A 27,153-nucleotide genomic window follows, 5' to 3' on the forward strand; every position below is an offset into this window, starting at 1 on the left:
AACAGCGCAAGATCAATACAGCTGAACTGTAGCCTTCGATCTCCTCAGTACCACACTGTTACCACGGAGATGGTTGCTCTGGTCCCCAAGCTTTAGAAACCACTGGAGTGAATAGCTACGTACGTGTCTAGTAACCAGGCAGTTCATACAGTTAGTTCACACTCTGGGTGCCACAGTCCAAGGGGACTAATACAAATAATCACAGCATATTAAAAAAAGGACTCTTATAATACACTTTTGATGTGATAACCGAGTTGGTCAATCTGGAATCCTTTGAGTAGAGATGGCTCCCTCTGTGAAGACTAAGGACATAAAGATATACTTTAAAAAATCCAGAAGGTCAATCAAGAACAGTGGCCCCGTGTACAATCATTTAATACTCACAAAACGGGCATGGCATGGTCAAAAAGTACATACAACATTTCCAGAGAAAATGTGTGTGTGTGTGTGTGTGTGTGTGTGTGTGTGTGTTTAAAATGAAAAATATGCAAAGTTTTATGCTTGAGGTTTCTTCTTATCTAAACTTCAAGCTCAAATAGGACAAGCCCTTTCTTTCTCAAATTTGTGAGATACAAAAATCTAAAATTAATAAGCACTGAAAGTAAGAACATTACATCAGAACAGGTTTAGTAGAGCAAATAAACTGAATTGCAGGCCTGGCTCGACAATGAGGGTAATTTGATTTGTTGCATCTTCACTGTGATCTTGGTGTGGAGACAAAATTTTCAAGCCAAATGACCACAGCGAAGCATCCACTTCCCCTGCTGCCATGGCGACGAGCTGCCAAGGTGATATGAAAATATGGGAGCATCACAACAGATTATTGACACTGTTTGTTAAGAAGCGGATTTACTTTTCGCCATACTTTACAGAATTTATTATGTAAACTACGTGAGTTTATTTTTTTTAAGTCGCATATATTCAATTTGGCAAATGCAAGTATGGGATGATAAAAATAAAGACAGCTTCCTTACCTGTCCCCTTCACACAAGTTATGGTGGGACTTTCCATAGACTTGTATTGTTTTTATACTGAGCTAATTACATTTTCTAATACCTAACCCTAAACCAAACCTTCTCATTTTTATTTTTCAATTCATTCAATATTTCATGTTTATCAAGCTGTTTTCCTTGTGGGGATTTCAGGTTTCACTATCCATTTGGTCCTCACAATGTAGGCAAAACCCAACCCAACCAACCCAGGTCCCCCTCGTGCCACCAAAACTGTGCCAACCCCCATCTCAGAATATCATTGTGAGATTATATTCTCAGAGAGAAGGTGGTGGCGTAGTGGCTAAAGCACAGGGCTGTTAATCAGAAGGTTGCAGGTTCTAACCCCACGGCCACCACCATTGTGTCCTTGAGCAAGGCACTTAACTCCAGGTTGCTCTGGGGGGATTGTCCCTGTAATAATTGCACTGTAAGTCGCTTTGGATAAAAGCGTCTGCCAAATGCATAAATGTAAATGTAAATGTTCTCACCACAATTGTACAGAGCGGTTATCTGAGTTACTGTAGACTTTGTCAGTTCAAACCAGTCTGACCATTCTCTGTTGACCTCTCTCATCATTAAAGTGTTTTCCATATGCAGAACTGCTGTTCACTGGATGTTTTTTGTTTTTGGCACCATTCAGAGTAAATTCTTAACAGGTTTATTTTTGAAAGCCAGTTTCAACATGGTGACATACCTTAAAGTCTTGGTTACAAAAAAAGCTATTGAATGTTTTCACCATTAATGCCCAGGAAAAATGATACATTTAATTAATTCACATGTACCTTTTGTGACAACTTGCCCCAATAGTGGGGCAATAGCAGGGTAACCAAAACAAAACTTTGAATCGTTCTTTCTTTTTAAGAATGTTCCAAACAGTTGATTTGGCCACACCGAATGTTTTTGCTATCTCTCTGATGGGTTTGTTTTGATTTTTCAGCCTAATGATGGCTTGCTTCACTGATAGTGACAGCTCTTTGGATCTCATATTGAGAGTTGACAGCAACAGATTCCAAATGCAAATAGCACACTTGAAATGAACTCTGGACTTTTTATCTGCTCCTTGTAAATGGGATAATGAGGGAATAACACACACCTGGCCATGGAACAGCTGAACAGCCAATTGTCCCATTACTTTTGGTCCCTTAAAAATGGGAGGCTCATATACAAACTCTTGTAATTCCTACACCGTTCACCTGATTTAGATGTAAATACCCTCAAATTAAAGCTGAAAGTCTGCAGTTAAAGCACATCTTGTTCATTTCATTTCAAATGCATTGTGGTGGTGTATAGAGCCAAAAAGATTAGAATTGTGTCGATGTCCCAATATTTATGGACCTGACTGTACCTTGATAAACTGAGATATTTATTTTCATTGGTTCTGTTGGTGGTAGCGTATCTGCTAAGCATGCATATCAGCAAGGGTTCAAATCCTCTGTAAACATATGCATTTTTATTTACATTGTAATAACAGCATCCTTTACTTTTCAAAGGTTATGAGCATGACAATGCCATGTCATAACTACTTTATAACTACCCATGACACTGCCAAAAGATGATCTTTCAGAACTTTCTTTTTTGTGGAGAGCAAATACAAATGCCAAAACGGACCAATAGATGAGAATAAACGAGAAAAAACTCTGAGAAAGCATGGGAAATTTCTTTAGAAACATAATAATTCAGCTTGTTTGGCAAAATATTAAGATCTTTAATTGTTTTTTAAAATTTTAAAAAGCCTCTTAAGAATGTACGGAAAATGTAGTTCATTTTTTTTCTCAGTAATTTAAGCATTCTCAGAAAGTTCAATAGATTCAGTTACAATTTTGATTGATTTATTTAAAACAATTTTATAAATTGTTTGTCTGTGCATTTGTGTTTTACAAAATAGTTTTCATTACATCTGTTAAAAATAAATCAATATTTTCAGCAAAGCTACAAATGCATCCTGTCTGAACTGAATTTGAATCCAGGTCACTGAATTTACTGTCAGCAAGCCTAACTACTGGACCAGTGTCCCAGCTCAACTTCACTTGTCACTTTTCACTTGTTTATTTTCAGGTTAATCAACATAATAAAATAGTACCACTCTAACAAATGTAAACGCCAGTTCCCATTCAAACCAATGTCCCACTTTAACATGGGAAACAAGATGTTACCCTGTGAAACCATTATAATCGCTCTTAAACTGTCAAATTAATTAAAACAGACATCAATGAAACAAATTTAACAGGGTTAATAATGATACCAGCATTTTTTTAAATAATGTGCAAAACATCTTTTCTTTGCTCCTTGGTAATTCACATTGAATGCATCTGCTTAAAAGGCAAGTGAAATTATTCACATACACACGCATATTCCCAGTTAACACGAATCACGGTGTATTCATTACACCGGCTCTGCTTTGTCCAAACAAAAAGACGCGAGCTGGTGCTGTGGCATGATGTTATTGCGTACAAAAAAGCCCTAATTCATTAGGCTAGGCATCAACCAATAAAATGCCTTCATTGAACCCCACGCTGAATGCTGATCTTGCTCTCTTGCATCAGGATTTTACAAGTGCACAAGTGAGTTTTGCTACAGGTTTTTCCGCAAAAGTAGTCGCAAAAGTCAAAGCGTGAAGATTTAAAGTTGCAGTGCTAGATTTAAGGATGTAAGTGCCAATTTGTGGTTGTATTGGAAATGAATTAAAGTACAAAAGTTAATGTGTAATACAAGTTTGTGTCTGTAGTTGTATTTATGTGAATGTCATTTTACACATTTGTGACTTCTTGACTACAATTGTGAATTCAAAACACAAGCTTTGAATAATTGTCTGTGAGTGCAGATTGTAACATTCAACTTCAAATTTGTATTTTACAAGTTTTCACATCAGTGCTGTCAGTGTAAATTTAAACTTACGAGTACACATTTCCCTGTCTGTCCCTCACTTCGACGTTGTGTCGAAGAAGCGACACTAGGGGTCTCTCTTGAGAGCCTTTCGCATCTCTGATCTATGAGAAAAGGCCAATGAAAAATTGGCAGACAGAATTTGCATGTCCCACCCCCGGACATACGGGTATAAAGGAAGGGAAATGCATCTGTTTCATTCACAAATTTTCTTCAGACCTGACTGGTTGTGTATGCAGCGAGTCACACACTGTTCCTCCAATCTCCGAATAGTGATTGCTGTTGGATCTACGGTGCATATCAGCGGCTTTCTCCCTTCTCAGCACGGCAGTGCAGCTTTGCCCCTGGGTGCTTCGACGGCACAGTAAAAGAGTTTATTTCTCTAAAATTGTTATTTTTTCCATGGCAATGTTGCAGTCACGGCTTTTCTTCCTCAGAAGGATCACCACTCCAGCCGCCCCCCCGCGTCGCTTATTCTTCCCACGGGATTGAGGACGACCCGGCTGGCGATGGAGGCGATTTGGGGATGGCAGCGGGCTCGGTTTCGCCGGGTACGCCCCGCGAACCACCCGCCCCCCGGCATGCTCGTTGACTTCCGTCCGGGCTCGAGGCAACAGCGGCTCGCCTCACAGCCAGCCTGCCTATTCTCTTGAGACCCCCGAGCTGGATGAGCTCGCCGCTGCATCGGAGAGCGGTCCGGCGTCTGATGCGGATGACTCGACTGGGCTGCCGCCTTCGGGCCAGATGTCGAACCTTCCGTCCTCCCCACAGCCTTCGCGGCTGGATGTTTGGTTCCTCGGGTCTGCACAGCGCTCACAGCCGCCACCCCGGTTCCTTTCTTCCTGGAAGTGCATGATGAGCTGATGAGTTCGTGGAGGACACCCTTCTCCACCCGTCACAAAGCCTCTCGCTCATCCGCTCTCACTACCCTCGATGGCAGAGTGGCCCATGGGTACATGGCAGTCCCCCAGGTGGACAGAGCATTTGCAATCCACCTGTGACCCGAGGTTAAGCAATTCAATTAGCCAGCCCCCACCCCCCATCTGGGGTGTCCGCTTTAGGCAAAATCCCTGCGTGCGGAAATCGCGATTCTCTTACTCAAAGACGCGATAGAGCCTGTCCCTCCAACCGAGAAGAAGAAGGGTTTCTACAGACCTTACTTCATCGTACCCAAGAAAGGCGGCGGCTTACGACCGATCTTGGACTTGCGAGTTTTCAACCAGGCCTTGCACAAACTCCCGTTCAAAATGCTCAAGCAAAAACCCATTTTAACTTGCATCTGGCATCTAGATTGGTTCGCAGTGGTAGACCTGAAGGACGCGTACTTCCACATATCAATATTGCCTCGACATCGTCTCTTTCTACGGTTAGCGTTCGATGGCCAGGCATATCAGTACAAGGTCCTCCCCTTGGCATGTCCCTGTCCCCTCACATCTTCACGAAGGTCGCAGAGGCAGCCCTTACCCCACTCCGGGAAGCAGGTGTCCGCATACTCAACTACCTCGACGACTGTCTCATCCTGGCCAGTTAATGGAGAGTTACTATGCGCCCATAGGGACCAGGTGCTCAGGCACCTCAGCCGTTTAGGGCTTCAGGTCAACTGGAAAAAGAGCAAGCTCACCCCGGTTCAGAGAATCTCTTTTCTCGGCATGGAGTTAGACTCAGTCTCAATGTCAGCGTGCCTCACCAATGAGCACGCGCAGTCAGTGCTGAAATGCCTCGCCGCGTTCAGGCCAGGCACAGCGGTCCCTTTAAAACTTTTCCAGAGGCTCCTGGAGCATATGGCATCCTCCGCGACTCCAGACTCGAGTCCCGAGACGAGCATGGCGGCGCGGCACGCACCGTGTGGTTATCACCCCCACCTGCCGCCAAATGTCAAACCCTGGACAGACCTCTGCTTTCTATGGACAGGAGTCCCCTTGCAGCAGGTGTCCCGATGCGTCCTGGTCACCACAGATGCCTCCAAAGTCGCTGTGTGCCACTCACATTCCGCGCAACCTCAATGTGGTAGCAGACGCGCTATCACGATAACGTTTGCCCAGTGGAGAGTGGAGGCTTCACCCCCAGTTGGTCCAGCTGATTTGGGAATGGTTCGGCAAGGCTCAGGTAGACCTGTTCGCCTCCCAAGAGACCACCCACAGCCCGCTCTGGTAGGCCCGAATGGAGGCTCCCCTCGGGGCAGACGCACTGGCACACAGCTGGCCCACAGGGCTGCGCAAGTACGCATTTCCCCCAGTGAGCCTTCTTGCACAGGTGCTGTGCAAGGTCAGGGAGGACGTGGAACAAGTCACTCTAGTGGCCCCCTATTGGCCCACTCGGACTTGGTTCTCGGATCTCGTACTCCTCGCGACAGCCCCTAACTGAGGAAAGACCTTCTTTCTCAGGGACGGGGCATGTTCTGGCATCCGCACCCAGACCTCTGGAACCTCCAAATCTGGCCCCTGGACGGGATGCGGAAGATATAGCTGATCTACCACCTGCCGTCGTAGACACGATCAACCAAGCCAGAGCCCCCTCTACCAGGCAACTTTACACCGTGAAATGGCGCTTGTTCGCAAATTGGTGTTCTTCCCGGGCTGAAGACCCACAGAGGTGCGCAGTTAGGTCAGTGCTCTCATTCCTGCAGGAGAGGTTGGAGGGGAGGCTGTCCCCCTCCACCTTGAAGGTGTATGTAGTCGCTATTGTGGCCCACCATGACACAGTAGACGGCAAGTCTTTGGGTAAGCACAATTTAATTATCAGGTTCCTAAGAGGTGCCCGAAGGTTAAATCCCTCCCGGCCAAGACTGTTCTCCTCCTGGGATCTCTCAGTGGTCCTCTCGGTCCTTCAGAGACCCCCCTTCGAGCCACTAGAATCAGTCGGACTCAGGGCTCTCTCCCTGAAGACGGCCCTCCTGATCGCACTCTCCTCTATCACGAGGGTCGGGGACCTGCAAGCATTCTCTGTCAGTGACACTTGCCTGGATTTCGGGCCGGCAGACACTCAAGTGATCCTAAGACCGTGACCGGGCTACGTGCCCAAGGTTCCTACCACTCCCTTCAGGGACCAGGTAGTGAACCTGCAAGTGCTGCCCCGGGAGGCAGGCCCAGCCCCTTCGTTGCTGTGTCCGGTACGTGCTTTGTGTATGTACTTGTACCGCACGCAGATCTTTAGACATTCTGAGAAGCTCTTTGTCTGCTTTGGTGGACAGCAGAAAGGGAATGCTGTCTCCAATCAGAGGCTTTCCCACTGGGTAGTGGACACCATTACATTGGCCTATCACACCCAGGCCATGTCCCCCCCCCTGCGGTTCTGAGCACACTCAACAAGAAGTGATGCTTCCTCATGGGCACTGGCCAGGGGCACCTCCCTAGCAGACATATGCAGAGCAGCGGGTTGGACAACACCCAATACCTTTGCGAGATTTTACAATCTCAGGGTTGAGTCTGTTTCGTCCCGTGATTTCTCTGGTCCGAGCCGGTAGAACTCAGTACAAGCTGACAAACTGACCGGGTGGACTGCTCTTATCCCAGGAGATCCCACTAACTTGGCTCGCTGGATGACTCCTCCCGAGCCCTCTGGTCCACGAATTCAGCGGAGGAATTCACGGACCAAATCCAATGCGGGTACTCAATCTACCCTGTACTGGAATAGGTGCTCCACAGGATGTGCCCCTACGTGGACTTATCCCCCTGTGTGTAATTTCCACGGTATGGTCCCCTTGCGAGGGGACCCATGACTCCCTTGGGCAGTTCCCACTGCCCCCTTTCGCCGTGTCTGTAGCAACTCCTCTCTCCCAATGAGGCAGGATCTACCACCGTGCCACTTTCCACATGTGACCTAAAAACACATGCATTCACCATGCTTTACCTCCCCCAGTCTGGGCAGGTGAGGTCTCCGCAGGGTCTTTTCCTCCTGAAAGAATAGGAACTGGGAAATATCGCCTTCCCCGATGAGTATGATAGCGTTAAGATAGCCCCAGCCGCTTTAACTCTATGCGAGAAACATAGAGAGAGAAAAGGCTTGGCTGGCGTGGCCTGCTCCCATGCTTGGCATGTCACCTTGTTCCCCCCTGTCGGAGGTAAAGAACCAGAAGGCTTTGATGACTTTTTGGGGCTTTGGGGAAGGGTACGTGCAGTCTGACACAGCCGTTGCTTTGGCACGTAAAATACCTGCCCGCTCCTGTGTCAGCAGTACACATACATGGCTCAGCGCATGGTGTGATTTAAATTGGACCCCTAGCGTCACTTCTTCGACACAATGTCGAAGTGAGCGACAAACGGGGAACGTCTGGGTTACAGATGTAACTTCCATTCCCTGATGGAGGGAACGAGACGTTGTGTCCTCCCGGCCACTTTTGCGGCCGAACCTCATTGTCGGCTCCTCAGAAAAATCCTGAATGAAACAGATTTCACACATTTCCCTCCCTTTATACCCGTATGTCCGGGGGCGGGACATGCAAATTCTGTCTGCCAATTTCTCATTGGCTTTTTCTCATAGATCAGAGATGCGAAAGGCTCTCAAGAGAGACCCCTAGTGTCGCTTCTTCGACACAACGTCTCGTTCCCTCTATCAGGGAACGGAGGCTACATCTGTAACCCAGACGATTTATTGTACATGTTCTCAAATCCAAATATGCAAGCTCACGAGTTTTTCCACTGATTTATCCCTTATAAACTGTATGAAATGTGAAGAGCACCATCACTCTCAATAACGTAGAGTGCAAGACGGCCACTGTGCAGCCAGTAACACTTTCAAAAGATATCATATTCATGATAAGCATTACAGAGTGAGAGGGATAGGCAAGACAGAGACAAAGTGTGAGACGTGTGTGTATGTGACCATGGTGATGGATCCTCTTTGCTCTGGCACTAAAACAACAATCTGCTGAAGCTTTGACCTAAGACAACAACGAACCAGCTGTATGCATCTACGGGCATGTGTGTTTTTTGTGCGTGAGCATGCAAGAGAGGTGGAAAACAAGAACACGAGCAGAAGAAACCAAAGAGACGAACACCTGTGAGCTGCCAACACGATTCTCGGTGAGAGCCACTTTGCGCTAATGAATACATAGGGAGCAGGGTAGGGGCTCCCAGGCCGCTAGAGGACTTAGTAATATCCCTGCCATGAGCCTGGACTGCATCCGACATGCTTCTCAATTCAATCTGTTTGCAATTTATTCACTTCCAACATAATAGGGAACAAAGCAAATTCAGCCTTGAAGAAAAACAGCACGAGTTTGAATGTGGGACAATCTTAAAGAGGCTATTAAGCGTGATTGATGGCGCTTTAATCTTCAAGCAAAAATAATTGTCTTGTTGTTTCATCTTCTGTCTTCATTATATCTGAAACTTGGCGAGGACAGACTGATAGAGAGGTGAAGTTAAGCAAGAAGAAATTATCTTTTACTGTTTTGGTACTCTGTTCTGGCTGTTTTATACTGTATAATGCAGGTCTTATGGAAACAATATACATATATATTTGTAATGCCTGTATTGGTCTATTGAAATATGACTAGATTTCAAAACATAGGGAGATTTAAGGATAGTGAACTCAGAACATGTTTGTAACAGGGTAAAAGCAAAAGGAGGATGCGAGAACCGGACGAATCATCAAAATAATGTTTAATGAGAAATTAAACAAAAACACATACAGGGCAGCTGCCTGTAGCTCTCGCTCTCCCGAACTGCTGTCTCCGGCCACCTTAATCCCTCTTGTCGTCTTGATTAATCTGATTAGGTGCCGGGCATGCTTAATCACGGCCTGGATCCGCCCTCCTCTTTCCACACTCCTACCTCCTTTGCTTCAGGAAAATGTGAACAATGTCCCACAAGGAAATATAAACCAAAGCAAGATCATATTTTATTAATGCCTACTTTCGCTATTTCATAGCTTTTAGTTGTTAGTTCAGTGTAGTTACAGTTCCCCTTCTGTCACTCACTCGACATTGTGTTGATGTAGTGACACTAGGGGTCTCTCTTGAGAGCTTCGGTTCCCACTTATCTCTGAGAAAAGGCCAATGAGAATTAACGAACAGAATTTGCATGCCCCTCCCCCGGACATACAGGTATAAAAGGAGGAAAGCGTGTGTCTGTTCAGACAGATTTTTTCTTCGGAGCCGAGTGGATGTATTTCAGCGAGCTCCATAAAACCCACTGCTTTTCCACTCACCTCTAAAGAGCATACGCTGTTGTAAATACGGCACATTTCAGCTGCTTATATCTTCTTCTGGATTCCAGTGCATACTACGCAGCTGAGCGCTTTGACAGCCCTCTAAAACGTATATATTTCTCTAAAAGTGTAAACACACTAAAGACGTGTCTTTTTCAAGATGCTCTTCCATCTTTGTGTCATTACTGGATGCGGTCGCTGCCTTTCGTGTCTGGGCAGAGATCACATAGAGGCAGTGTTTGTGGACGGCTCGTGTTCTTAATGCGAGAACATGACCGTGGCAATGTTGCGGTCGCAGGTCTCCTTCTTCCGGGGGAAAGTCACTCTAGCTGCCCCCGTGTCACGTTCTCGCGTTCTACCCACGGGTATAGGGCCAGCTTGGCTGGCACGGGAGATGATTTTGGGAATTTAATGGCCGCGGTTTCGCCGGCTAAATCCCTGCGGACCATCCGTTCCCCAGCATGCTTGTTTCCCCCCGTCCGGTTCCGAGATGAGACCGGCTCGCCTTAAGCCCTGAGCCCCCGAGCTGGATGAGAGTTTCGGGGCTGCATCGGAGTGCGTCTTGGCGGACTTAGTTCCATGACACTGGAACCCTCCGTTCTGCCCTCAGCCCTTGTGGTTAGGCAATTGGTTCCTTGGAATGGGCCGCCGCACACAGCTACGACCGTTTCCTTTCTTCCCGGAGGTGCATGATGAGCTGATGAAGTCATGGAGGGCACCTACTGCCCGGAACCGACTCCCCCGCTCCTCCGTTCTCACTACCCTTGATGGAGGGGCATGGTCCACGGGTACACAGAACTCCCCCAGCTGGATAAGGAAGTTGCAGTGCACCTGTGCCCACAAAACGCCGCCACCTGGCTGGATCGACCGTGGCTGAGGTCGCTGCACGCCACTCATATCCTGGGAAACCTAAACAGCACAGCGGATGCGCTGTCACATCAGGTAACGCTCTGTGGAGAGTGGAAACTCAGATTTGGGCTCGGTTTGGCAGAGTACAGGTAGATCTGTTTGCCACCCGAGATTCCACCCAATGCTCGCTCTGGTACTCTCTGACGGAAGCCCCCCTCGGCACAGACGCACTGGTACACAGCTGGCCCTGGGGGCTGCACAAATAAACATTTCCCCCAGTTAGCCTACTTGCACAAGTCCTGTGCAAGATCAGGGAGGATGAGGAACAAGTCATTCTCATGGCCCCCCACTGGCCCACTCGGACTTGGCTCTTGGCTCTCCCTCTGCTCACAACAGCACCTCCCTGGCAAATTCCCTTGAGGAAGGACCCTCCTTCTCAGGGACAGGACAATCTCTGGCATTCACGCCCAGACCTCAGGAACCTTCACGTCTGGCCCTTGGTCTACCACCAGCCGTCATTGACACGATCGCTCAAGCCAGAGCTCCATCAAGGCAGCTTTATGCCCTAAAGTGGCGCTTATTTTCAAATTGGTGTTCTTCCTGACCCACAAAGGTGCGCAGTCATTGTGCTCATTCCTGCAGGAGAGGCTGGAGGGGCGGCTGTCCCCCTCCAACTTGAAGGTTTATGTAGCCGCCATAGTGGCTCACCACAATACAGTGGAAAGTAAGTCATTAGGAAAGCACGACCTGTTCATCAGGCTCCTTATAATAATAATAATTGCTTGCATTTATATAGCGCTTTTCTAGGCACTCAAAGCGCTTTACATAGTATAGGGGGAATCTCCTCAACCACCACCAGTGTGCAGCATCCACCTGGCACTTGGAGGCACTTGGAGGCTGAACCCTCCCAGGCCATGCCTGTTCCCCTCATGGGATCTCTCCATTGTCCTCTCTGGCCTTCGCAGAGCCCCGTTTGAGCAGCTAGAGTCAGTCGAACTAAATGCCCTCTTTCTTGCAGACGGCCCTACTTCAATCAAGAGGATTGGGACCTGCAAGCATTCACTGTCAGCAACACTTGCCTGGAGTTCGGTCTGGCAGACTCTCACGTCATCCTGAGACCCCGACCAGGCTACGCAACAAAGGATGGAGGCAGACCCAGCCTTAGCATTGCTGTGTCCAGTGTGCTTTGCACACCTATTTGGATCGCATGCAGAGCTTTAGACACTCTGAGCAGCTCTTTGTCTGCTTTGGTGGACAGCGGAAAGGGAACGCTGTCTCCAAACAGAGGAGCTTTCTCATTGGATCGTGGACGCCATTGCGTTGGCCTACCAGACCCAGGCCGTGCCCGCCCCCAGTATGGACCCCCTGTTGGTAGACCCACATCTCCCTTGGGCAGAGCTCCCTCTGCCCCCCCGGTCGCTTTGTTTGTAGAGCTCCTCCCCATCGTGGCAGGACCTATCGCCACGCCACTTCCATGTGTGGCTGGTAAGCCCATGTGATGTATTTGCCACATGTTAACCTCCCCTGTTGGGCAGGATGTGGTCTCCACAGGGTGTTTTTCCCCCTGAAAGAATAGGATTGTAAAAGAATGCCTTCCCCGATGAATGTTATAGTGTTAGATGGCCCAGCCATTTAACACTCTATGGAGAGAAAACATAGAGAGAGAAAAGGCTGCGGCTAGCACGGCCTGCTCCCAGGCTAGTTACGTGACTTCCCTCCCTCAGGGATGTGAGGAAATATATGACATCTCTTGAGGTGTTGGGGAAGGTTACGTGCAGTCTGATGCACCTGCTATTTTCGCACGCATTAGCTTGCTTGCACCTGCATCAGCAGTCCACATAACACATTCAGTGGTGTCGCGTTTTTAGATAGGGACCCCTAGTGTCAATATATCAACACAACGTCGAGTGAATGACAAAAGGGGAACGTCTTGGTTACCACCGTTGTGTCCCTCTTGCCACAACACAGTACTAAGCCACTGAAATGGCCGGGATCTTACTCTCAGCTCCTCAGCTCAAAACCTGTCTGAACAGACGCACGCTTCCATCCTTTTAGGGGCATGCAAATTCTGTTCGCCAATTCTCATTGGCCTTTTCTTAAAGATAAGAGGTAACAGAGGCTTTCAAGAGAGACCCTTAGTGTCACTACATCGATACAACATCTCATTCCCTCCATCAGGGAACGGAGGTTACGACAGTAACCGAGACGATTTCAATGTTGAAAGAATTTAGACAATTAGTTCTGTACACAGTACCGCCGCTCCCTAAATGCAGAGTACGCAGCCTGCATAGGGCACCACGAGCAGAAATGCTGTCTGTCAATAACGCGATCGGCAGAGCAAAAGGCATTAACATTTAATGTGGATGTTTACATGGATTTATGCAGTTAATCAGCACAATGTAGCTGCAATAGTTTCCAGTACACCTGCGAGGGCATGGGTTATATGCATAAATAGTGCTTATGACATGCGGGACAAAGCGCACTGATATACTGCTGATTTAAAAATGTACACTTAAAAAGTAATGTCACAAAAGCCCATTTCACAGAAAAGCCCGCTTCATCATTAGAGCCACAACTTACCTCAGAATGCTGCCATAAGTTGGAGCTGCAATTTAAATGTTTAAATATCCACTTGCCTTGGTGTTAATTGAAGGCACTGTATGATGAAACTATAATTTTTTTACTGTGCAGAGCGAAGAAAGTGTTCCACTTATTTAGAAGAGCATGATGTTGCAGTAGTGATGGACTCGTCGAGTGACAGTCTGTGTCAGCGCACGCAGCTGTGTGAACATCCGCTGTCGTAAAAGTCCCATTAAATAATCTCTCAATAAATTACTCATGAATTAAAATTAAACCCAGTAATGTAATGACAGGAACGCCGCTCATTTTAATGCAGTAAATGTACAAAAAGTTTATTAGAAATTTACTTGAGTGAGAGTAAAAAGTGCCCACTTTTAAATCTATTCTAAAAGTATTTTTATTTCCCAACAAGTTACTCAAGTAAATGTAATGGAGAGAATATAGTGTGTTACTACCCACCTCTTCTCCAGAAGGTCACTCAGCACATGGGGCATCATTTCTAAAGCCTGCGTTTGAATAGTGTGATTTTCACAAAGTTGCTAATGGAAAAGTTTGAGCAACATTGAGTGACACCCAGTGTTTGTTGCTTTGGTTCTTTGGTTTGGTTCAGATATTTCAGGAATCTTATAATAGAGGGAGGCAGGTCGGCTCAATTCCCTGCTCTACGTCTCCCAGCGGAGGACAATGAGGGTCACGTAAGGGCAGAATCAAGCCTCTGACATGCCCACAGAGCGCAGAGAACAGCACCTGACATGGTTAAGGGTTGACTCGATGAAATAAACTGAGAAAGGAGCACAAAGGCCATCTGTGATGTCTTAAACCAGACCTGTGATGATGTTAGATGACTGAGATCTTTTCTATAGCACTGATGGAAAAAGCCTGATGGAGGTAAGGTAGTGTGTTTGATTGTCTGGTTGAGCAACAGTTCCTCAAGGAACAGTAACTAAATTATGTTCATTGATAAAAAATTGCCTATATGGCATTTTAATCAAAAGACTAAAACAAAAAACTGTAAAAATGTACAGTTTCAGAGGCGGAGCAAGTTAGTACATTTTGATGAAAGATTCTGAAGTCAAACATCCTTATTGGGGAGAAAATTGCTTTACGAGTAGTTTTCTTTCCTGTGTTAATGTTTTCCTAATAAAAAAGGATGTTTGGGTGAGACATATCAAAGGCCTAGTTGCTTATTTAAAGTATATAGCTAATAGCCTTTAGTTTACATCACAGCCATGAACCATAATTTGCTACTTGCTAGTCAGTTGCAAGTGGTTTTAGGAGGAGGGACATTCTCATTGTACAGCACATTTTATTAGACAAAAAATTGTGTAGTGCAAGATGAATCATCAATAATTTTGATATTTTTCCCAGAAGACGAAGACTGTCTATCTGATTAAAGTTGATTTGGTCAACTTTTAGGAATAAACTGGCACATAGATGGCTTTATTGCTAATAGACAGGCACTAAAAGAACAATTAGTAAAGTAAATAAGGTTCATTTTGATTCCATTTTTAATTTAGAACAACAGAAAAATGGACAGATGGAAACAAAGAACATTTTGGTGGTATTTGACAGCCCCCTCTTGTCAGCTGAAGTGGGTTACACCCTCAGAATGGGGGATGAAATGGGCACAAAAAAATGCCCCATCACGTGTAAAGACCTCAGTCAAATCCGAAGACGAAAGAGAGGGAGACAGGTCAGATATGAGGATGAAGTGGGTAAAGAAAGTTAGAAAGAGAGGGAGAGTGAAAGAAATAGATGAACGCATCTCCTGTTTTTCATGCAGTGTCTTAGTGTTGTCCAAGTATAAATAGGAAATGCAGCTGCACTTCGACCACTCTTGCTTCCATCATCACTTCAACCAACCAAATTTACTCCGGCTCAGAAATGTGGAAATAAGGGAAAGAAGAGAAGTTCTTCTAAACATTTTTAACTATTCCCGCCCATTGCCCAGGAATAATTCTTCTCTATGTAATGTGGTCTGATAGTTAGAAATCTGGACATGCAGTTGCGTCATTTGACTAATCCTTCTTTCTTGAGAGCATGAAGAGGAGAATGGTGGCTTTGTGGCTACAGACAGTGTGGCAAAAAGAACTATACAGTACCAAATTGAGGTCTCCCAGAGACAATGGCTGCCCTTCAGCTTGAATTCACAGACGTCTCACATCTCCATCCAATGTGTCTCTCGTAAAGGAAAGTAAAATACTTTCATCTTTCCAACTTACAAGGCAACAATAGGAGCAAGACTCCTGAACAGACCGCAAGCTCCCACCTTCTCCCCATCAATGGGCTTTGTCTCTCTTTTTGTTTTGAAACCTGACAGTGTGCCTAAAGTTCTGATGAAATGCATGGAATCAAAGATTTTGAGTTGGAATCTTTGTAGGAAGGAGATTTTCTGTTAGTGGGGAACATAAAATTCTGTGCTGAATCAAAAGTTCATATTTTTTTTTACATCTGCTCTCTGAAATGACTGAAAAATAATCCTCTCGGTTACAGATACATGTTTCTCTTCCTTCTTCAACCGAGTCGACTTCGCTGATTTCTCCGCCAACTCGGCGTGTATCGTCCACTTTACTGCCCGCTGACAGAACGAGGAAACAGCCTCCCTTCATCACCCGAGATTCAGGGAACTGAGTCGGAGTCAAACGATGAACGAACGCACATTTTACCCACGTCCTCACACGACTCAAGTAAGAGGTTTATGTCTGGGCAGAGATAGATTATTATAGTGTGTTATTCTTTTGTATCAAGGCCATTGCTTGTACAGTTTACAGACTGCCGAATCCGCTCATTGCTGCTAATAATACTCAAGGTAGTAATGTAACTTACTGTTACCACGAATGAGATTTGCTGTGTTGTTGTTCCAACCACGCTGGGCTGTTTGTGCATTCCCGCCATCGCAGGTGAGACCAGCACACAAGTTTATCCATTAAAGAGACAAAGATCGTGATTACAATCCGTTCACCATGTATCTGAGTGATAAAACGAATGGTTACCTTCTCTCCCACGATTGCTAAACCTGCTTTGGTGCCGTCACTCTGTTCTACCCCTCTCGTACTAACCGCACACACACATGACACCTCACAAACATAGCCGCAAATACGTTTGGCATACAGATAACTTGGAAATAGAGCCCGGTTTTGTCCCTAAGTTTTGTCATTTGTTAAACGGGCAGATGCCATTAACCGGTCTCTCTGCCCACATTTGCGGCCACATTCTCTTGAAGGAAACCTCGCGTTACTTTCTCTCCATAAGAGCCATACCTGCCATTTTGTGCCCTCCTTCCCTCCTCACATTCTCCTTACAGATGTTGGGTGTGTGTTTTTGTGTGTATGTTTGTTTGTTATGCACTTGTGTGTCCGTCCTTTCCAAACATTAAGTGCCCTTTGCCATAGTTGGGTCTCCTCATGTCCTGTCATATTCAGAGATTTTCCCTCACGAGAGGAGACAGAAGGGGGTCTAAAAAACATGAGCAACACAACACACATAGGAATCCACACACACTTAACAGCCAGTAGGGATTCACTGTCTGTCGTAATCAATAGATAGAACTTACACACACACACACCCTCCTCTCATGTATTATAGGCCTATCTGTTGCCATATCTAATCATGTTACTGCTTAGTTTGTAGTTGGAAGCCAGAAGTTTATCGACTGCTTTGTATTGATTATTAATTGATATTACTGCATCAATAAACTTTGTTATACTTTAAGTGTTTTGGTATTGTTCTGCAACACATGTGACAAGGGCTGGCAGGGGATGTCAGTGCTCGGATTCAAGCCTTCATTGTTTTCTTTTTGAATGTCGATGTTCTCTGGACCTCAACATTCCTGAGAGAACAATCCTATATTGAGACTGCTATACTGTCTGGTTTTTAGTCACTGATTCCAGGGTGGTGCCCCGGCAATATTAATCCTTATTAATATTCTATTGATTTTGATAATTATTAATTATAGCTAATAACCAAACACGCTCCTGAATGAGGCCCCAACAGTTAATTTAATGGTGCTTCTTTGACACCTGCTCACAGAAAACATACAAAAAAATAGTTAGATATCAAATCACATATTTTCCATTTCCATTTTATCTTTTCTAATTCAACATATCCTAGTTTGGCCCCAATGACTTTCTTTGCACCTGATGTTAAGCTGCTCTGATGGAGTGCTGCTCTTCATTTGGAGCATATTAGCTGCCCTCTCGGACGCAACGGCCCAAACAAAACATGCATATGCATGCAGCCGGACCAATAGAGGGATTATGTCTATGAATACATTAGGGCTGGGGCAAGCAGTTCTGCATACCAATGCAGACAGCTGACATGTCCCATGTCAAACTGTCTCAGCTTTGTATGTATGCATGCATGGACAGCCATACCATGTGATCGTATTATACTTCTAATTAGATCACATCTGTAACAGAAAGCAAGACTGTTTGTTGGCCATTTTTCCACGCAATTTTCATACTGTAGCAATCACTCTTTCTTTCTTGGTCAGAACAGAAGGAAGAAAAAAGCCACTAATGTAGAATAGAGGTGACATAAAGAGAATACATAACTGGTAATGATATGTAAGTGTTACACAGGTAGCACCGGTGACCAGCACTTAACATTACAGTAGAGTACAGTACGAAATCCAGTTTTCTTTACAAAAATATCAAGTAACGTATGTAATGTTTTGCATCATATACATATAAAGATACTTAAAGACCTGTTACTCAGCATGACCGCATTTATCCTACCACCTCAAACTGAAATGGAATCTGTCGATGCACTGGTCCATGTGCTAACCAGGCAGGCAATCCTCCCTCTCATAGGTGATCTGACCCTAGTGTGAGTAGATGAATGTGGGGTGTGTTCGCTCTCCTCTGTGGAGCTGAACTGTGCTCCTGCACTAATAGAGATCTAAGCTCAGGACACACGGGTGATTACCTACACTCTCAGAGGTCACGCTGTGGTCATGAACGTAGTGCAGCACTGCTTTCAGTCAGACTGGCCGGGCGGCTTTGTAATTACCCATGAGGCTACGCCGGTTGTAGAGACATTGCATTGAGGGATGTTGAAAGCTGCATCCAGCGACCTGTCTGATTGGGGTTAACAAAGGTCTGATTTGCATAAAGGGAGTGGTTTGATTAGTAGTTTTGTGTGCATGCTCAGATTTTTGGAAACAAGAGGATGTCAGTGAAGTGAAATAGCAATGAGAGCCTGTGTTTGTGTGGCTATGTGAAAGTTTGCATGACTTATACAGAAAACTAATACAAAACTGAATACACACACACACACACACACACACAGCGCACGCACACACAAACTTAAGAGACTAGGTCAAAAAATAGAATGATGAAAAATGAGTGGTGCTGGCCAGTACAAATCTTGCCACAACTATGCTAAGATGTTGTGGATGGATTCTAGTGTGTTGCTATGTGGTTGCTAAGGTGTTCTGAGGTTTCTAGGGCAGTGCTAGGTGTTTGTTGACTGTTCACATTTGCTACTGGGACATTGCTAAATGTTTGCTTGGGTGTTTTGGGTGGTTTCTAGGGCATTGCTAGATGTTTGCTAGGGTGTTCTGGGTGGTTACTATGACATTGCTAGATGTTTGCTAGGGTGTTATGGGTGGTTACTATGGCATTGGTAGGTGTTTGCTATGGTGTTTTGGGTGGTTACTATTGCATTGCTACATGTTTGCTTGGTTGATTTGTGTGGTTTCTATGACATTGCTATCATGTTCTGAGTGCTTTTGATCATGTTTATATGTTCAATGAGGTTTGTAGGGCATTGCTAGGTGTTAGCTAGGGTGTTCTGGGTGGTTACTAAAGCATTGCTAGGAGTTTGCTGGAGTGTTCAAATTTGTTACTAGGGCATTGCTAAGTGTTTGCTAGGGTGTTCTGGGTGGTTACTAAGGTGTTGCTAGATGTTTGATAAGGAATTCTGGGTGGCTACTAACACTCTGTGTATACCGGGCATGTCCGTTTTCAACTGTTTGCTAGGGTGTTCTGAGTGGTTACTAGGGCATTGCTAGGTGATTGCTAGGGTGTTTTGGGTGGTGGCCAGGTGCTTAGTGAGTACATCTATCCTCAAGTCTAAATGGTATTCTAGTCCATAGATATGGTCCCTACATTTTTCTGCCAGTTAAAAAAAAAGTCAAACCACTTACAAAAGTAATAGCACACCACTCCTCAACAAGCTGTGTTTTTGAAGAATCATTCATGTCCATAGCACAAATGGTTCAGGACGAGTTACATGCCAAATTTAAAAAACTAAGGGTAAGGGGTTTGTTCCAATAGGTATAAACAATAGGTGTCAAGTATAAGCAATAGTGATGCTTGCACATTGTTGTCTGAGGACATTAAAAACTAAGAGGTGGTCTGTTCTGAACTCCAACAGCGTGGACTCCAGGTGAATAAATGTTTTATCCTCGCCATCTAAAGACAGGGCAGTCAGAGCAGGTCTGAGTTATCTGAGAGCGACTGAAGACACTAAGCGTGAAAGACAATGGAGCCATCTGCTAACACACTTTGACAGTATACCCTTCAGAAGAGTTAATAGACTCTGACCTAGTGTTTTAAAGTGTGTGAGTGATGGAGAGATAGATAGATAAAGAGAGAGACACTGTCATCGGAACAGACATCTTATAAACTGACAACTGCATGTCTTCAAAAAATAACCACACACACAGTCATGTATTATTTACCCTGGTGACCACTAGGACGGCATTCCCCTGGCGGTCTCCAACTGCAGAGATGAGAGGATTAAACATTTAACAGTGCATGACAAAATGGGACAGAATGAATAAATAAACTGAAATGGCCCCTGAATGCATAGTCAGCGTGTGCCAGGCACAATTCCCTCCCGAACACACACACACACACACACACACACACACACACACACACACACACACACACACACACAATGAAACTTAAGTTAAATAATTGTAATTGTTCAAAAACAAACCAATACTAAAATAAAATTCTAATAAAATGACAAGAAATTATTGTTGGTGTCAGTTGCTGAAACAAACGGAAGCCTTTAACTCCTTTATTAATCATGAAATATTACAGCCAGTTATTAGAATAAATAGAGTAAATGTGTTATTTGTGTTAAATACGTATAACAGAATGAAACATATCCAAATGTCTCAGCAAACAAGTTTACTTTGGCAACCTTTAAAAATACTAAAGATGAAATAACAAAAAACTAAATACAGAACACAGAAAAAAAAGAAAAAAAAAACTAAACAACTCAAATATAACTAAATAAATAAACCTAACTAAATTGCACAGACAAGCTGAAAAACATATAATACCCTGTACCTAGCACACTCTTAGCTCTTCATCTACATAAATTAAAGTGACCCTTAATGTCATATTGATGGTGTAAGAAACAGCTATAAACTAACAGCTCCTCTTTCTTTCCAAAATTCAATAGCTTAAAGTGTGTGTGATCATTATTTAGCTATGAGAGCTAGTGGCATGGTCCATCTTTGCTGTGAATACTAAATGGCAGATGACCTTGGATGTGGCAGACCTACTAGCAATTCATGTTGATGACATCAGATAAGGCAAAAGAACCCCCTACTGGCTGAGACCTTACCCATAACGCTGTATGAAATGCCCCTTTCACCTTCCACCAATCACATGGTGTCCTGAAGTGGGCCAATTAGGCTGAATTTACCTTTAGAAACATATTAAGAGACATCTAGAGTACTTAAGTTGGTTTTCACACAATAAGGTTGTTTGATTGCTTGGTCCAAACCCAAGTTCGAATCCACCCAAATACCCCTTCAGGTCTTTGTTCACATTGTATTTTTATTTCTGAAAAAGTGGTTTGTTTCCACTATTATAATTTTGACTGGGGCCAAAGACGCAAATTACAGTATATGTCTTTAATAGCTGTTACTTCCGCAACTTAGGGGGGTGGGGGTTGGTTTCATACCAACTGCGAACTGTATCCAAGTTTACATGAGCCACACCTAGCCCACCTTTTGAATGTGGTTCACTGGTTCGCATCTGAGTTCAGAAAATCACTTTCACACCAATCAAACAAACCAAACTCTTATGCCAATCAGACTCAAATCTGCACCACTTGCTCTTGAGCGAAAGTATCCTCAAAGACTTGAATTAGGCACACTTGTGCCATAAAAAAAATGTTTATGGCATCTGTTTGTGTGTCTGATATTGTGTAATTGTGTGTGTAGGAGTGCATTAGATTGGGTAGGCATACGTGACCATGTATGTTATCATTGCGTGTATGTTTGTATGTAGGTGTACGGGGGGTTGTGTTTGTGGGTGTATGTAATTGCATGTCTTTGTGTCTGTGCGTGCATGTGGGTGTGCGTCCATAATTGTGTGTGTCCTCCTTATCTGTTCTCTCTCTCCTTCAGTTCACTGGCAGACTAGTCGAGCTCAAACTGTTCAGCTGCGACTGGTCCAAGCCCAGTAATTACAGCTTGTCAGAAAGAATTAATTTTCTCATTTCTCATAAAGATGTGTAAAAATTACCATGTTATTATACACCGACACTCTCCAGAGGCACACACCAAATTTAATTTAGAATTCTTCCCGCACATTAAATTAAATCCATAAATAAGAGTTTAGGCATGGGTAGGGAAGCATATGTTCGTTAGGCCGAGCAGGCTGCTCGGGCCCGCACTAATATCTATTGTAATGTTTTAATAGCTCGTGCCTTCTAAGCACCAATACATTTATATGATCACAACAGGCAATGTCGAGCGCACGGCCAATTAGACATGGCACTGCTGCTGCTGGCCTCAGGAGGAAACTGGAGTAAGACAGAGAAAAGTGCCTGACCGCAGTCTGGATCTGTACTTTTAAGAGAAGAAATTATTGTCAGAGCCGTGGCTTAGCAGTTAGTAATGCTCATGTGATGCTGATTCAAATCCAGCCCACAACACTACCTAATCTCGTTCTTTATTTCATTTTCTGTCCTTTCTCCATTATACTGTGAGTAAAGATGGCAAATAGGTAAATATTTAGATGTTGGCTTGACAAAGCCTTAACTTAAAAATGTAACTTTAAAGACAAGAAGTTTGAGGTTTTTCAGGCCTAACAGGTAAAGCGATGGTAGATGGATGGATGGATGGATGGATGGATGGATGGATGGATGGATGGATGGATGGATGGATGGATGGAAGGAAGTATGGGATGTAGCTTAAAAGTTATAGGAGCAGTTAAGTTACTTTGTCAAGCCAACACAATCAAAATTGAATTCTCAGGTAATACAATTTTTTTTAATAAAAACTTTTTGCAGTTATCAATAAACAATGTCTTCTAACTACATTAATGCTACAGTGCCATTAGAGACTGGTGGCAGAGTCATTTTTTCTAGATCACAGCACACAGTGTCATCATCTATGTATTGTATATCATGCATTTACAAATGAAACACAAGATCAATTAATCAACTATTTATAGTGTAGATAAAAGATAAATCTTACACAAATAAATGTGTTTAATGCCTGCCAAATCTCCATGTCCTTTACTTGGATGCCCACAGAGAGAAATAATGAGAGACAGGGAGGACGTAGACACAATGAAAGATAGAGACAGGAAGAGGAAGAGCACGAAGGAGAGCTGTTGGTTGGGGATGAAGGCTTAGGAATGGTGGCTCCCTGCTGTGAGGGAGCAGAGGATGGCAGTCTCCCACTGGCACGGCACACAGACAGTGGGTCGTCGTACACAGACTCACACACAGTGGGCAGTGTCACAGTCAGAGAGACAGAAATAGAACAAACTCACACATACCACCAACTGAGTCTCATAGGCTCCATGAAACATGACTACGAGCTGTGAGACAGTGTCCTTTCTGACACACGGGAGCCTGTCTGTGATACGGTCACAACTATACACAGACAAGCAATGCATACATGAACATGGTGGACAAAGATGACCACCCACAGCCCTGTTCACCCACATACACAGACAAACAGAGATTCAACCCACCCCCAACATTTATCCACAAACACGTACACATGCAACCCTGCTGAAGTGTTGTTTTCTGATAGTGCTCCATAGGTGAGTCGTAGTAAGTGTGTGAACGCTTTGCCTGGAGAACATATGCTGACCAAAGAGCCATGAGGCAATATCTACCGAGTGACCAAAGCTTTCATACCTCATCCTTGTGTTTCACAGATGAAAATAGTCATCTTTAGAATGATAAGGGTGCAAGAACTTTCATTTTTGGGTGAGCAATTACTGTATATTAACATTGCTTCTGCAAGCAGTATCACCTCTTTATTTATTTATATCAATGTAGTCCTAGAGAAGTTCAAGTTCAGATTTAAGGCACGAAACTGAAAAAAAATTAATAATAAATAAAATTCAGTTCATGTTTTTTCAGTTAAAATTCAGTTTGTTTCCCCATAATTTTTTCCATCCAATTATGGTGTGGGAGGCTCAAAAGTTTTTAGACAGAAACTTCACTTGTTTTTGCAATTTTTTTGCAATTACTTGTAGCCAAATGGTACTAAGGTCATTTTTGTGAATATACAAGTTCAGTTCTCCTCATGCTCCTCAAGTGTCCAAACAAATTACCCAAAAGTATAGGTCATCACATCAACTATTGTATTAACATGTTCCACTAAAATTTGACAACCATAATGTATCCAAATACTTTATCTCAACTTTTAACATACTATCTAAACAAACTTCCTTTTGTCCAATTTTCTGCTTGAAAAGTGTGGTGGTGCTATCCGTATCTGAAATAGCCACTTGGTTTGACTTTGTTACCTAAAGCAATGAGGCCTTCATACTTGCATCCAAAGAAAAATCACAAGATTTCAGTCATTACAGTTTTGTTTTTGTTTGTTTTTGTTTTTGTTGTAGTGCCAATATAGAAGAACATGCAGATAAATAAATGCTGTAATACAAAGATGTTGCCTTGAGAGCCATACTATTGAGACCTGAGATAAAAAATTAATTCATTGGGAAAGTTTGCGAGGGCCTTTGGCAGATGAACATATTACATACCAGTCAGTTGTGTTGAGGCCCCTTGTGCTGAAATAGTTCTGTCTCCACCTGAACAAAAAGAGAAGGAAAAGAAAAGAACAAGTTAGAAACTCCAATCAGGCTCTCCAACCCTCTCATTTTCTGAAGCATTTCACTGCTTGAAGAGGTTGTGTGCTGGTCGAACAAAGTATCAACTTGTGTTGCCTTGAAACTATATTTATCCAAGTCTTCACTTTAGGCCAACAGGAGAACTTCTGGAACACAAGATGGACATTGTGTAGACTTTGCTGTTCATAAACAACTTAAAACATCCTTAATCCCCTTCTCAGAACTTATCATTGCATTTGTAAATTGTACAGTACTTAAAATGTCACATCCAGTGTTTATGTGAGTAAGCATGTGGAATTGAGAGGATTCTCAAAGCTTTATCAGAGTTCTTGGCAAGCTCTCGTTCTCCTCAACAAACCCAGCACTAAATCTTATATCATCCCTCTTAGTACTGGATTGGTAAACCATGTCATTTGTAAGTAGTTTTGGGAGATTTAGACCACTGTCCCCTTGCTAACACATCAAACCACATGAGATTTAGGGGACGTGGTTGTAAACGTCTTTGCTTGAACATTGCGGGAGCGCGCTGCTTGTATAGTCTAAGAGAATGTTGGGATCTTTCATTACATGAGCTGAGCTTCATTGTAAGTTTCTAATCTTGCATGCTGCCATGTACAGTATAATCCGACGAGAAAACTTGGATGTCATCGTTGTGAGGGAAAATGGAACGTGTTTGAACTTAACCTCAAATAGAACATATATGAAGTTCTGACAACAGACAATGGGTCTTTTAGGTCACTCACGTAACAGTTTCTTGTGAATCAGGGAAAGTGGTTCGCTATTTAAGATCAGTCAGACCACACTGACTCTATTCTCAAGGGGGAAGCATTCATGCTCACAGAATCGGCAGATATGCCTGTACACCGGGATTTAAATGAAGTCAAGCTCAGAGTACAATAGGACAATAGAGGGGTTAAGATGATTCTTATATGTGTGTTTGCAGTTTGGGTAGGTGTGAGACAACAAGACAATACATTTGAGAACATTGAAAACTGTGCATGTATGTGGGAGAATTCATTATACGCCCTCAAACACACAAATTTGTGTATACTGTATATGTACACGGAGCCAGTACAGGTAAGTGTATGTACAGGTTTGTTTATCTGTGTCAGCGAGTCCATGTGTGTGTATCTCCTGCAAGTGTGTGTGTGTGTGTGTCTGTTAGCGCCGGGCCCCTGCTAAAAACACGGCCTTATTTACTCCTGTCAGCCCATAAAGCAAGCCTGAGTGCCATGCTGATTGAAATCCCCTTTTGTGTGCTAGTCTTCAGTGATGTGGCTTTTCTCTCCCCCTCATCTCATGATGGAAGCCTGTACTGTTAATCTGAGAGTGGCCCCTGAAAGGACAAAATGAGTTGCTGGGCTGAATGCACTCTTTACCTCCTCTGTCTTGCTCTATTCAAACATGGGGCGTGAGAGCTGGCGCTAACACCTCCACAACAATACATGTCCAAAGCAATGCAAACCTTCCTTACACAAACTACTCTGTCTCTAGGAGACTTGATTTTCCCACATTATCTTCCTCCTCACAGAATAATAGTAATGTTCCCCATTATGGCACCTCAAAATACAAAAGATATGTACCAAGGACGTAATAAGAGAGTAAAATGGCTTATAAGGGTAACAAAAATGGATCCAAGTTGCAAACTTGTAGATTTCAAGAGGAAATGCAGTTAAACAACAATTAAACAATCTTTCTGTAGAATGGGTGAAATAATAATGGCTACCAGTTTGTGTGCAACACTCCGATTCTGGAAATAACATCCCCATTTATTTTCTCCTTAGTTTAATTAATTTTATTAATTAATGAAAAAAATTATATTATCCCCTATATTCTCACAATTTGTAATGACCAATTCCCACTACTTGGTAAGTCCTCGTGGTGGAGCGGTTACTCACCTCAATCCGGGTGGCGGAGGACAAGTTTCAGTTGCCTCCGCTTTGAGACAGTCAATCCGCACATCTTATCACATGGCTCGCTGTGCATGACACTCCGGAGACTCACAGCATGTGAAGGCTCATGCTATTCTCCATGATCCCCGCACAACTTACCACATGCCCCATTGAGAGCGAGAACCACTAATCGCGAATCTTATCACGTGGCATGTTGTGCATGACACCGTGAAGTCTATGCTTGTGGAGGCTCTGGCTACTCTCCGCGATCCATGCGCAACTTACCACGTGCCCCCAGAACTGGCTGGAGTCACTTAGCATGCCCTGGATTTGAACTCGCAACTCCAGGGGTGGTAGTCATTGTCAATGCTTGCTGAGCTACCCAGGCGCCCGGTGGAATTAATTATTAACAATTACTTATAAACCTTTAAATACAGACCTACATGAGGTTAGAGACTGTTAATCGATGGTATGTGATTCTCTCATCAGTCTGGGTTATTTCAACTTTTCAATAATGGAATTCCTGTTGAAGGAATTCACCAATCAAAAAATGGCAGCAAACAAGCCCAGCAGTGACTGCCAACTTCCATGACGCAATCGTGTCTTCCTACACACTCAAAATATGATGTATTAGAAATCAAGTACTTTGCAGCCTATATAGGGGGAATTTAGTAACCACAGGAGCACCTAAAGTCTTAAATATCGCCATAATGGCAATTAACTTGACAGTGGCATTGA

At 44.0% G+C, this 27,153-nt stretch overlaps 1 protein-coding gene across 1 annotated transcript in view; it reads right to left on the reverse strand.

The window, feature by feature from the left end:
* Positions 1-27,153, reverse strand: part of sox5 (SRY-box transcription factor 5) — a 293,062-nt gene that overhangs the window by 140,198 nt on the left and 125,711 nt on the right. Inside the window, exon 5 of the mRNA XM_052120818.1 lies at positions 24,437-24,484. The gene's annotated coding sequence lies outside the window, so the exon portion shown is untranslated. The remainder of the gene's footprint in view (positions 1-24,436; positions 24,485-27,153) is intronic.

This window comes from Xyrauchen texanus, chromosome 47, assembly GCF_025860055.1.
Source record: "Xyrauchen texanus isolate HMW12.3.18 chromosome 47, RBS_HiC_50CHRs, whole genome shotgun sequence".
Classification (NCBI taxonomy): Eukaryota; Metazoa; Chordata; class Actinopteri; order Cypriniformes; family Catostomidae; genus Xyrauchen; species Xyrauchen texanus.